The sequence below is a fragment of the Sapajus apella genome, unplaced genomic scaffold, assembly GCF_009761245.1.
Source record: "Sapajus apella isolate SASKATOON/1434 unplaced genomic scaffold, GSC_monkey_1.0 scaffold217, whole genome shotgun sequence".
NCBI classification, from domain to species: domain Eukaryota; kingdom Metazoa; phylum Chordata; class Mammalia; order Primates; family Cebidae; genus Sapajus; species Sapajus apella.
The window spans coordinates 51,083-65,491 of record NW_022437157.1 but is presented as its reverse complement, the minus strand read 5'-3'; the positions used below and the strand labels follow the sequence as shown (position 1 = coordinate 65,491).

The following is a 14,409-nucleotide window of genomic DNA, read 5'->3' as shown; positions in this document are numbered from 1 at the left end:
CAATATTCTGAAGATGCCAGAGGTGAAAGTGGATAATTCTACTTTTTTCAAGACATTGTGTCACTGACTTGAATATCTTGCAGCAGCCCTATCTATAGGTTTCTTGGACTTCAATATCATACATCACTGACTGTTCAAATTAGTTGAGATCTCCATGAGGAGTGAAGATAGGTAATGCCTAAAGCTGAGGCGTTACCTCACTGGGTCAACTTAGCTGTGAAGGGAGGTCAGTTATCACCTTGCAAATCTTTTGGTAACTCAAATCTTGGGATTATTTCTTTATTAAGAATTTGGGGGCCGGGCGCGGTGGCTCACGCCTGTAATCCCAGCACTTTGGGAGGCCGAGGCGGGTGGATCACGAGCTCAACAGATCGAGACCATCCTGGTCAACATGGTGAAACCCCGTCTCTACTAAAACTACAAAAAATGAGCTAGGCATGGTGGCGCGAGCCTGTAATCCCAGCTACTCAGGAGGCTGAGGCAGGAGAATTGCCTGAACCCAGAAGGCAGAGGTTGCGGTGAGCCGAGATCGCGCCATTGCACTCCAGCCTGGGTAACAAGAGCGAAACTCTTTTTCAAAAAAAAAAAAAAAAAAAAAAAAAAAAAATAAAAAAAAGAATTTGGACACTTCCAGTGCTTTTTCTGTCCTTGTGGGGAAAGCTTCTATCCACCTGGTGAAAGTGTCTGTAAATACTAGCAAACACTTTAGTCCCTGTAAGGCGGCCTCTGGGTTAAATCTGTCTTGCAGTCTCCCCATGGTGTGTTACTTGGTGTTGCACAGGTTTAAGTGGGGATCAGGGTGAGGGGCAACTTCCCAAGTTGTAACCCTTTTTATAGTCTGGAACAATCCCTTCTCCAAGAATATTTGAGAAACTAGTGAATAGAGAATCCTATCCCAAATGTGAGGAGTCATGAAAATGTTTCATTATTTCCTGTTTCTCAGCCTCAGGAATAGAGTTTTGTTTCTTTTTTTTTTTTTAAACTATTCTTATGCCTTTTCAAGGAATAGAGTTTATTTTCTAGCAATCATCTGAAGGTCTCACTGGAAGCCTTGTTTTCAGTCCTTTTAATTTCCTTAAGGGTATAGTAATATGGTGCTGCTGACATCGATGGAGTACTTGGTGGTAGTACAGCAGCCTGGAATGCCAGCCTTAGCTGCTCTTTCAACCAGGCCATCTCCTCTAATAATAAAAGTGTCTCCCTTCTGGTATCCCCTGAAGTGAATAATTTTTATTTCCTTTGGGAGTTGGACAGCATCTAAAAGTTGCAAGATCTGGGTAAAGTTGTATGTGTGATCCTTAGTTGTTGATAGTCCCCTTTCCTTCCCTATGGCTGCCTGAGCATGGAGCACCAGGAACCCAGATACACAGTCAGTAAATACATTGACTCTTAAGTTTTGTTTGTTTATTTGTTTGTTTGTTTTTGTAACAGGCTCTTGCTCTGTCACCCAGGCTGGAGTCCAGTGGCATGATTTCAGCTCACTGCAAACTCTACCTCCTGGGTTCAAGTGATTCTTGTGTCCCAGCCTCCCAAGTAACTGGGATTACAGGCAGCCACCATGATGCCAGGCTGATTTTTGTATTTTTAGTAGAGATGGGCTTTCACCATATTGGCCAGGCTGGTCTCAAAATCCTGACCTCCAGTGATCCACCCACCTCTGCCTCCCAAAGTGCTAGGATTACAGTTGTAAGCCACTGCCCCTGGTCTTGAATATTTCCATAGTTGGAATGCCCTCATTAGAACAGTGAATTCTGCTTTTTGAGCAGAATTCTGAGAAGGTAGATCCTTGGCCTCAATGACTTCTTGCTGGCTAATCTTGCTTTCTTATTCCCTCATAAATAAAGCTATTTCCATCTCTAACTACACAACATTGGGGTTAGACAGGGCTTGTCTTTAAGATTGGGTCTTCTAGAGATGTCTTCCACACAGAAATGAATGAGTTGCAGATCTGCTTATGAGACGTGAGGTCCAGCAACAGAGTAGAGGGTTTAAAAATCAACATACTTTAAGGGTAACATCTGGGATGTTATGCAGAAGAACCTAATATTTAAGCAGCTGGTCCCCTGGTAGCCATTGGTACACTTTTGGCTCCAGGACCCTCCATACTGTACTTCCTGGGGTTTAGTGGGGGTGCCGTGACATCTCATTGTTGTCCTAAGGTAAACTTACTGGCTTCTTCCACCAATACAGTGATGATAGCCACAGGTCTCAAGCATCTTGGCCACCCAGCTGCTACCTGGTCTAGCTATTTAGATAAGCAGCCCACTGGTCCAAAGTAATTCCTAAGCCTTTGAGTTAGAACATCCAAAGCTGTCCTTTGTTTTTCCCATAGCAAGTGAAAGGTTTTTCTGACTTCAAGAGTCCTAAAGCAGGGGCTGTTCCTAGCTTTTCTTTTAAGGTTAAGAAGGCCTGTTGACAGGTCTCATTCCAATTCAAAGACTTGTGACCACTTCGTTTTGGGGGTTCGTAGAATGGTTTTGCTACAAGCCCAAACCTGGGAATCCAAATCTGGCAGAATCCAGCTATTCTCAAAAAGGCTTCTTAATTTGAGGGGGCTGGAGTGCCAGGATGGTCTCTTTTCAACCCTGGGTGAGGATCTTGGATCTTGGTCCCAGAAATGACCATGTGCCCCAATACATGATGGGACCCTTTGGACAGAAATTTGGGCCTCTGAGGGGAGACCTGTTACCCTTGTTTTGTCACAAAAGTAAAGACTTGAATTGTATTTTTATCAGAATTTTCCCCTGGTAGGGCTGGAAATTAATAGGTCATACACATATTGTAAGAAAGATCCATTAATTAACTGTAGTTTCCTTAATTCTTTTGCCAATGCATTGCCAAACAGATGGGGACTGTCCTAAAACCTTGGGGACAGGACAGTCTAGGTAAGCCAAGATGCAGCATGAGTGTCTGGATTAGTCACAATGAAAAAAGGTACTGGAACTCTATAGGTGTAAAAGTATGTAAAAGAAAACATCTCTTAAACTGAATATTGTGAAACAATGAGCATCTTTAGGGACTTGAGTTATTATGGTGTAAAGATTAACAACTACTGGAACTGGAGCTACTGCCTCATTAACTGCCCTTAGATCCTGAACAAATCTATATTTTCCTGTTAATAAATCTGGCTTATTAACAGGAAAATGGGGGTGTTACATTGGGACTGACAGAATTGTAATAATCCATACTTCATTATTAGAGGATGGTTGCCCCTCTGAGCCTCAGGTCTAAAAAAATATTGGATGTCTTTGTTTTTTGCTTTTTGCTTTTCTATCTTTCTTTCTTTTTTTTTTTTTTTGAGATACAGTCTCCCTCTTTCACCTAGGTAGGAGTGCAGTAGCAAGAGGCTCATTGCAATCTCTGCCACCTGGATTTAAGCAATTCTCCTGCCACAGCCTCTTGAGTAGTTGGGATTAAAGGCACCCGCCACCACACCCAGCTAACTTTTGTGTTTAGTAGAGAGGGAGTTTTGTCATGGGGGCCATGCTGGTCTTGAACTCCTGGCTTCAAGTAATATGCCCACCTTGTCCTCCCAAAGTGCTGAGATTACAGGTGTGAGCCATCACACTTAAAAAGGTATTGTTTTTCCCATAGATAATTAACACTGCATTTCAAAATAACCTGACTGGGAGTACATTAACAGTTCTTCCAGGATCTTCCATGTCCCAAACAGAGGGGAAGTAATGTGCTGGAAGGAACATCTTTATCTGTGTTAAGACATGCACTTAGAACTAGGAGAATTGTTTCTTCCCAGCCTGTGGCCTTCTCTTGAGGTGCTCCAAATTGAACTGTGGGCTATAATTGGGAAAGCAAGTCTCTTCCCAGTAAAGGAATAAGGCACTCTGGAATAAGCAAAAATCTGTGGGAAAACATGTGTTTCCTTACAGTGCAACTAAAGGAATGGGTGAATCTCCTAGCTTTTGGCTGGCCATCAATCCTCATTTCAGTATAGGAGTGGGGAGACAGAGGCCCCGAGGACCGCATCAGAACTGAGAAGGTGGCTCCCATGTCCAATACCTTAATATTTTTACCTGCCATGTCAGGAGTTACCTGACGTCCTCTGTAGAGATGGTAAGGTTTCTGGTGGAAGCTGTAGGGAACCTTGGGCCCTGTCAGTTCTCTATTCTCTCAGCCATTAGGGATCTGGGGAGCTGAAACTCCCTTTGGAGCCTGAGGCAGTCTTTCCTCCAGTGGCCCTCTTCCTTACAAAAGGCTCACCGATTCCAGCCCAGGGGCTGACAAGCTGGCCTTCATCTGGGCATTCCAAAGCCACTCTTGCAACATTCTCTTACCATGGTTAACCCAGAAGGCACAAAAGTCTGAAAGCAGCTGCTAACAGTTGCATGTTTTGGTCACTTCTTTTGGTTTTCTCCTCTTCCTCTGCCCTGTGGCTATCATTGTAAACTCCAAAGGTCATGTTTAACAATTGGCTCCCATAATTTGGGGTCCCATTCCTGCCTTTTGTAACTTCCTCCTAATGTCAGGGGTAGATGGAGTAATAAAATCCATGCTCAGAAGAGCCCACACTTCAAGGTGTCTGGGTCTACATTAGTATTTTCCTGAGTGCCTCAACCAAGCAACCCTGAAGCAGAGCAGGATTTTCATCCTTCTGCTGTGTTCTTTCTCTGTCCTTGTCAAAGTTAACCGGCTTAATGACACACCTTTTCATACCTTCTGTTAAACAAGTTAGCCTGTGGTTTCTATATTGAAGATCTTGGGAACACTTCTGGTAATCCCACTGAGGGTCTCTGTGTGGAACTGCATCCCCTTTTACATAAATGGCATGGCCTTGGAGCAGCTACTCTATCTGCATATTCACAGGCAGTACCCAGAATACTTTGCTTCTCCTCTATAGGAGAGCAAGTGGATAATAATATTTGCAAGTTGTGCCAAGTTAAATCAAAAGACGATCAACCTACAAACTATTCTATGAACTGCCCTGGATCCTTCAAAACCCAGCCACATTTCTTCTTGAATAAAGCCAATTTGGACATGGGAAATGGCACATAGACTCTGATTGTTCCCCTATCCCTGCCAGCTACCTCCCACAATGGGCACAGATTCAATTTCAGGGGCTGATATAGAGCCCCACTCCTGGTGGTACTGGTTGGACTACTTCCTTGGGCAGTGGGGGATATAGGCTGGAGCTCACTGAATAAGGGGGAGAGGTTTCTGATGACATTGAGTGGAATCCTGCACTGGACAACTGGCATCACCCCTCTCAGAATTGGGGGACAGAGAAGACCCTGGGGAGGGCAATGGGTTTTCCAGAGGGTGCCGCTAGGAAGGGAGCATAGAGGATCTCCCACACAGTTTCTTGGTGCCTGGAAGTAACATGAGCCAGACACATCCTGCAGTTGACTCTTAAGTCAGAATCCTTTTAGGGGGCCATAAAAGCCTGTACATAAGGAGCTTCTCCCATCTTCCTTCCTTTCTACTGAATAAGCCCAGTTGTAAAATAGTATTATGATGGAAAGAACCAGTTTCAGGCCAAATTTCTTGTTCTCCCAAGAAAATGTGTTTCTTTTTCTTTGAGCCATCTAATTTGAATTTGCCCCAATTGCCTAAAAGACACCCCAGTGGGGAGTCCTTTGGGATGCTTGCTGTTGTCCCCATGTCTAACAAAGATCTCTATGCCACCCACAAGTTTTTCTAAGTCTATCAAAAGCCCGGTTACTTTTCCTTTCAAATTTCCACCTCCTGCAGAGAAGATGTAAGTACAGGTAGCAAAGCATTATGAAAGTGAACTATGAAATATGAATAAGCAGTAGAATGATGGGTCTGAATTCCACAGAGAGTGAAGAAAGCATTTCAGTTTGGGCAAAGAGGAGCTGAGAGAAACCAGGTGTTCATGGAAGGGAGGAAGGGAAGGCATGAACAGTGTTGTTCCCTGAGCTGCCAGAGAGTCTACCTAGCAGCCACAGACACTGAAGAGAAATGTTTTAGCAAAATGTTTGGGTGGCTGCTGCTTGTCTGCCACTATGGGTAGTTGTCACTTGGGTTCGGGGTCCAGGAACCCCTGCCTCTGTGACCAACAGTACAGTATGGCCTTGAGCAAGGTCACACAGGAAGAGGCCCACGCCTGGCTGCTATGGAAAATGGTAATTTTTAACTTAAGGGCAGAGAAGATGACATCAACACTCCCCCAGGGGAGGCACTGTAATCCATAATCCTATAGGGAATGTCAATGCTGAAAACCCCAGAGCAGCCAGGCAGAGGCCGACAGTGACAGTAGAACTCTCACACACAACAAAATGCCAAAACCTCAGAGTACCTAAGTATCAGCCGATGAGGTTCCCCACACCAAATGCTGGAACTCCAAGGGTTGGCCAATGGTGAACCACAAAGGCCAAGTTGGGGCTACAGAACAATGCAACTCTGGCATCTCGGGTTCAACACAGTAAGGGACTTTCACAACCAAGTGTACTGCCTTAAACAGTTCTTGACTCTGTCCTGTGTGGCGTCCCATCCCATCTTGTCTTATCATGTCTTCTCTTTTCTTTGTGGTCACCAGATGATACAGGGAGAACAACCCCCAAACTGAAGCTTAGTCCAGGAGAGTTCTTGTCTCTTCCCTGGTAAGAATTCAAGAGCAACCCAGCGGTGAAAGAAAGCAGCTCTGGTTAAGCTGGTGCTGCTTCTTGTGGGACAGGGGTAACCCCTAGGCAGCATGTGGGCTGCTAGGTAGCTGTATGTGTACTTACTTTTGATTAGATGCTACTTAGGAGGTAGGTTATTCAGAACTCTCTGGAAAAGAGATAGGGTGTTTACAGAACCATATAAGGTAACTTCCCAGGCGTTGCCATGGCATGTTGACATTTTCATTTATAAATTGTCATGGCACTGGTGGGAGTGCCTTTATGCTAATGAGCACTGAGAGTAGCTAGAGGTAGCTTTCGTCTCCATCTGCTGATTTTGGTCAGCTTCTTCACCACACCCTGTTTGGACCAGATCCTTCTCTGATCAACCGGACCACCACTGGAAAAGAAGTCCTGCCACTTTCCTGCCTCAGTAGACTCTCTGCCAAAGAATGATCTTAAAAGTTTGCTATTTAAGCATGATCTGGAAAAATCTTCCTGGATATGCCAAATTCCCATCCTTGAGATTTCTGTAGGACCAACAGGCAAAAACAATATACCCCAATGGGACTGTTAGGTTTCAGATCACTTACTCTCCTTTGGATTTCTTTATCTGAAACTAAATTCTTCATATACATTGACTTGTCTTTTGGAATCCAATGTAAAAGTGAGATGTCTTCTTCAGAAGCTTTGAAACATACAAATTAGCCTTAAACTTACCTACCAGACTTCCAGGCTAGAAGGCTGATTCACGTAAGAAGGTCTAAGAATACACTTCACCCATATCCTGGGTGACAGGAGGAGATCCCTTACATAGGTTTGTACAGCAGACTGGTAATCTACACTTTCTTCTAGCAGTGAGAGATACTGAGAGCTGTCGCTCCTCCTGCAAGGCAGAGACCCACAGAGAGCCAAATTTTAGCCTAGAACTCAGCCAGTTCTTCACAGCCTCCCACGTCTTACTTTTTCCTCCACAATTATTTACTTTGAAAAGTTTCAAACCTATAGAAAAGCTGAAAAAAAAGAACACCTCTACAATGTTCACCCAAGTTCAACAGTTAACATTTCTTTATCTTTTTTTTTTCTGTCTACACACACCTACACACACATGCGTATTTCATGGTAAATGCAGAAAAAGAAAACTCCACTTCATTTCTAAATATTTCAGCATGTATTTAATGAGATTAAGGACATTACTCTACATAATTATAATAGAATATAATGTTCAAACCTAAGGATATTAACATTAATTCAATAATATTATCTAGTATATAGTCCAGATAAAAATTTTCTAATTGTTTAGAAAATGTCACATCTATACACATGTATGTGTATGTATATAGGTATTTATGCATTTATAATGTGTGCATGTGTGTCATGTATGCACATATAACACGCACTATATATGCATAAATATCTATATTTATTTATATTATATCTATATGTATCTAAATAAATAAATATCAATATATATATTTATATATATTATATATTTATATATATGCATGTGTGCATGTGTGTTATATATACATATACACATATATGTTATACACACATATACACATGCACACATGTATGTCATATATACACATATAACACACATGCACACATTACATATGCATAAATGTCTTAATTTAATGATATGCATATGCATAAATGTCTAATTTAATGATATATACATATCATTAGCTGAAAGCTGCCTCTATACATATTTTAAGGATTTCTCCATACGTAGTGAACTGTAACCTAACTGAATGTGTAAACAGCTTGTAACCTACTTTTTTTTTTTTTTTTTTGAGACAGTCTTGCTCCATCACCAGGCACCAGGCTGGAGTGCAGTGACATGATCTTGGCTCACTGCAACCTCCACCTCAAGGGTTCAAGTAATTCTCCTGCCTCAGCCTCCCAAGTAGCTGGGACTACAGGTGCACGCCACCATGCCCAGCTACTTTTTGAATTTTCAGTACAGACAGGGTTTCACCATGTTGGCCAGGATGGTCTCTATCTCTTGACCTCATGATCCACCCACCTTGGCCTCCCAAAGTGCTGGGATTACAGGCGTGAGACAACACGTCCAGCCAACAACCTGTAACCTACTCTTGTGCCAATGACTGAGTTTTGGCCAATCACAGGTGGCCAACTATTTGAACTGGGTTCAAATAAGACAAACTCAGAGCTGCAGCCAATCCAATTATTTTTATACCTGATTTCTGTTTTCTGTAAGCCACTTTCCTTTTTCCATCAATAAATATTCTTCCACCACATAATATCACTAAAGTCTCTCTGAACCTATTCTGGTTCTGGAGCTTCCTGATTCAGGAATTCTTCTTTGCTGAATTAAACTCTCTTTCCCCGTGTGTGTGTCTGTGTGTGTGTGTGTAACACATTATGTACATAAGTAATGCATATATGCATATATATACATAATATTTATTTAAAAGAGAGAGAGAGAGAAGTGAGTTGTGATATTGATGTTGTTCCCCAGGTTCCCAGTAAAGTTTCTCAATTGCACTTTAGTTACCTAGAACTGTCCCTCCATTTCTTTGTTTTTGTTGCTGAGTTTTTGAAGGCGATAGGCTAGTTATCTTGTTCAATATCCTGCATTCTGATCAAACAACATTTTTTGAAAGAACAGGATATAGGAATTTGTGCTTCTTACCACTCCACCTGCCAGAAAGCAAGCGATGCAAGAACAAAATATTGTGAATATTTTTACATCAAAAGTATTAAAGGAAACTCAGCATCTGCCAGCAAGTTCATGGTGTGCCATGGTGGCATAGTGATTCGCACTTTGTGTTGTGAATGCAGAGCCTCAGTTCCAATCCAAAATGGTGGTGGCTGACATTTTTGGGTAGAAACTGATGTGTCTTTTTGTTTGCTTTCATTCCTGCACTGGCTGAGTCCTTTAGCGGGGTTTAGCACTGACTGCTGCAATGCGGTGCTGTCAGGCAAAGGGAAGGGGACCCCAAATTGCACACACCTGGTGTTCAGGATACACTCTATGTGTCACCATTGAGCAGAAAATATCCCAAAAGGTAAAGTGCCGCCTTTCAATCCGCCATGGTGGTAGCTTCCACTAATGCAGTGGTGTGGTCATAACTGGTTTTTACTGTTCCTCATAATGGCTGCAACCCTTATTTGTGGCCAGAGAACAAGGCTTACCACTGACTTGCCAGCGTGATCCAGTGAGGGCCAGCAGAACACCCCTGGACTAGGTCGTTGGAAACTTGGAGGTGCCTCATGTCTGGGCATGCGTTGAACTGCCCCACAGGGTGAAATGCGTCATCTCAAGAAGACTTCTCTGTACTTTCCACTCATGAAATTGTGTAGTTATAGCTGTTCTTCTGGTTGAGATAGTAGCAGGGATTTTGTTGTGGGGGGTGGGGGGGAATGAAAATGGGCTTTTACTGAGTTTAAAATAAAATCCAAGCTTCTTGCCATGGTTTACACTGACTTGTCTCCAACTTCCATTCCCCAACCCCCATGTTTATGCTAAAGAGCAAACAAATGAAATGTAATTCACATAGTGTAAAATTCAAATATATTAACTGGACAGGTTATTAAATATTGACAAATGAAATTATTACCTAGATCAAGTTATAGAAAATTTCCATCACCCCAGAAAGGTCTGTAAATGCTAGGCACAGTAACTCATGCTTGTAATCCAGCACTTGGGAGACTGGGGTGGAAAAATTGATGGTGCCAAGGTGTTTGAGGCCAGCCTGGGTGACATGGCACGACCCCTATCTCTATAAAAATAGTTTTTTCAGATTTAAAAAATAAAATGAATTTTAAAACATCCATAGAGTCCCTTTCCAGGCAATCCCACCATTCTCCACTTAGTTAATCACTATTCTGATGATCAGTTAATCACTATCATGTTTATCACCATAGATTATGTTGCTCTGTTCTTGAAATTCAAGATGTGGGTTTTTTCCACATCTTTAAAATATATCCATGTTATTATATGTATCAAGTTGATTTGGGTGTTACTGGTGCATGTTATTCCAATGTGGGAATACACCACAGCTGATGGACAATTTGGTTATTTCCAGTTGGACTATTATGAAAAAAGCTACTGTGCATGAATATTCCTGTACAAATCCATTTGTCAGCAAGTGTTCTGTGTTTTTTTAGATTTTAAATTTGTCTCTGGCATCTATTAATCACAGGACAATTATAATAATTATATGTTTTATTTGCTGTATTTTTATCTTAAAACAATTTACCGATGTATGTTTGGTATACTAAAAGCTGTACATATTTAATGAACACAACATACTGAGTCTGGAAATAAATATAGACCCATTAGATCATCACCACAATGTATACAATCAAGCTATTTGGCTAGGCATGGTGGCTCACACATATAATGCCAGAACTTTGGGAGGCCCAGACTGGCAGATCACTTGAGTCAGGAGTTCAATAATAGCTTGGCTAACATGGTGAAACACAATCTCACTAAAAATAAAAAAAAAATAGTCAGCATGATGGCACACACCTGTAATGTCAGCTACTCGGTAGGCTGATACATGAGGATTGCTTGAATCTGGGAGACAGAGGTTGCAGTGAACTGAGATCACACTACTGCACTCCAGCCTGGGCAACAAAGTGAGATTCCATCTCAAAAAAAAAAAAAAGTTCTGTCCTTCCCTCTTTGCTTATTATTATTCTTTTAAGTTTTATATTCTAATTGATAGAAAATAATTATAATATTTACAGGAGTACATGTGATATTCTGATACATGCCTACAATGTGTAATGATCAAATCAGGGTGTTTAGGATATCCATCATCTCAAACATTTTATCATTTCTTTTTGTTGGGAACATTTCAAATTCTTGGTTACTGTGAAATATACTGTATACTGCTATTAGCTATAGTCGTGCTACTGTTCTGTATCCTTTCTGAGATGCCACCTAACCCCCTGATGTTCCAGTTGCTATGGTTGTCCAAGCTTTGTCTTCTGTTCCTTTAATCTAGGAATACAGTTTGGTTTTGTATTGTAATTTAGCTAACCCAAGTAAGTTGGACCAAAGTTTGTTTAATACGCTAAAAATAAAATCCTGAGTCCCCCAACTGAATAAATGGACCCCCCCGTTGGCCAACGTGACCCTCAGCAAACCTTAAAAACTCAGACCCTGGCCAAGAAGAAACAGGAAGCCAGACAAGCCTCATTATATTCCCACCCTTTTGCAGTTTTAACAAAATTGACCAACCCTGATGTTATCATAGCAATCATAAGACTGATGGAGTGGACTTTTTATGGCAATAAGACATCACTATAAACAGGACCTAGGACCATGCCAGGCAAGGGTGAAATCACACACCCCCTACAAGTAAAGAATAAACTATGTTCTAGTGCCCCAAGGTTTCTTCTCTAGTAGCTAAACAAGCTCTGGCCTTGAGTATAAGGAGTGTGGAAGCACTTGCTGCTCACCCCTCGCTAGATACTGAACCCGCCTTCCCACAGGCCATAACTACAGCCTTGATTGGACAACAGACTGATTTCAGTAACTTTATCCTGATGAGAAGACCAACGACCATGGACTGGTTCTGTCAGATTTACAGTAGTTGTGCATTTGCATGCCTTTGTGTCCTGAAAAGACCTTTGTGTATAGGGCCTAATTGTAATGCATTTAAACGCCAAGTATCCACAACAAGGTGAACAAGGTTGTATATTATGTGAATGTCTGTTCAATAAGCATGCATCAGGACCCCCTTCATAAATATTCATGAATCCTTCTATAACTTGTTGAATATGTATGTTTGGCCAACTCATTCAACTTAAATTCCTTTCTTGCCCCTCCCTCCCTCAAAGTGCCTCCTTCTGGGCTTTCTGCATTTCCCAGCCTGTCAGGATGACCACTGGTGAATCATACCTGTAACCCCAGCACTTTAGGAGACTAAGGCAGGCGGATCCCAAGGTCAAGAGTACGAGACCAGCATGGTCAACATGGTGAAAGCCCATCTCTACTAAAGATACAAAAATTAGCTTGGTGCAGTGGTGCGTGGCTGTATCCCCAGCTACTCAGAAGGCTGAGGCAGGAGAATCACTTGAACACAAGAGGCAGCATTTGCAGTGAGTGGAAATCCTGCCACTACACTCCAGCTTGGGATAGAGCAAGACTCCATCTCAAAATAAATAAATAAATAAATAAATAAATAAATAAATAAAAAGTATCCTCTGTAACCTTATAAATTGTATGATTTTTCAGTTAACAGCTCTCCACCAAAAGTTTGCAAATTGCAAAACTCACTCCACACCATTCTTCCACATGTCTGCATGCTTTTGTTCAGTCTTCCAGCATCTTCAAATTTTTTTTTTTTTGGAAATACATTTTTCTAGTTTGTAGTCATTATCTGTGGGAGAGTTACTTTGAAAGCATCAAGCAGCCATTATCAGAGGCAGAACACATTCTATCAGCAATGGCAGCCCAGCAAATAGGGTAGGACCCCACCCAGGTGTTGATCAATGCATGGCTGGGTAACCTTGAGGAAACTGCTTGGTTGACCTCTAAAGCCAGTACTGCCGTGTGAGAAATGGAGGTATGAAAAGAACAGGAGTGCCAGGGTGCCCAAGAAGGAAAAGAGTAGGAACAAGGTTCTCTGTCAAGTGCGTGAGAAACAGCTAGAGCATCGCCATTAACTCCTCTTCTTCACTGGAGTTTTTGGAAACTCTCCTGCATCTGAACCTTGGGGCCCCTCGCAAATTGTAGTAACAAGGGGGAAAAGTTGCTGCTTTTGGAGAACTTACCAAAGCACGTCTTCCCTGACCGAGAATCAAACCCAGGCCACAGGAGTGAAAACGCCAAATCCTACCCACTAGACCACCAGGGAACTAGCAACAACTTTCTTTCATTCCTCCTGTCTTCCAAAGTTTTCTCCAAAAGGTGAACCTGCATGTGATGCCCACAAGGCTGCCACATGTATAAGTCAAAACTGATCCGGAGGCTCTGACATCTTCTGTGCTCCCTGAGGAGTGCGGAGCCACTGGAACCACAGCTCTGAGGCTGACATAAACCCGAAGACCTGTCCCCTCACAGATGTCCTCCTCACCAAGAAACTATTGGACCTCCATTAGCAGTCATGTAACTATAACTGCTTCAGACAGGAGCCAATGAAGCCATCAAAGCCCTCAACAGGGGCATCTGCGAGTTCACTGTGGTGGCTGTAGACACCGAGCCGCTAGAGATCATTTGACACCTTCCACTGCTGTGTGAAGATGAGAATGTGCTGGGCCTGCCTGGAATGTCTGCATGCCAGGAAGACCCTGAGGTGGGCGTGTGGGGTCTCCAGGCTGGTCATCACTTGTTCTGTCACCATCAAAGAAGACTCACAGCTGATCCAGTTCATTCAGCAATCAATTGAAAGGCTCCTAGTCTAAACCTGTGGTGTCTAAACCTGTGGCCTCAGCTCCATTCTCTCTGCTGACTCCTCCCACTGAGGTTATTTTCAGCTACTTTCTCTTGTTATAAAATACTGTAGTACTAAATCTGGTTTCTGGGGTTTTGTATTGTTTTTGTTCTGCTTTACAGGGTTGTTTTGCAACATCTCCCCGCCTACACTCTCTCTGTCATCCTTCATCCTGTTATTCTCTCTATTGAAAAATGAACAGATGCTCAGAACAGAAGAAGCAGAGCGGTGTCACCATCAAAGGCAGGAAGGGCCAGGAGAGCCTGATGGGAGCAGGGCTACAGATCTGGTTCTAACTTTCAGGCACTAACTTTCTACTGTGTGCAGGTGCAATGGAAGTAAACACCACCCACCATGTATCCCCGGGCCTGGCGTGTGGAATCATTCATACACGTCCATATGAGCGAGGGGTTTTC

General features: G+C 42.5%; 1 pseudogene; it reads left to right on the top strand.

Moving 5' to 3' along the window:
* The first annotated feature begins 13,006 nt into the window (after nt 1-13,006).
* LOC116544467 lies at nt 13,007-13,964 on the top strand (annotated as a pseudogene).
* Nucleotides 13,965-14,409: the final 445 nt, after the last annotated feature.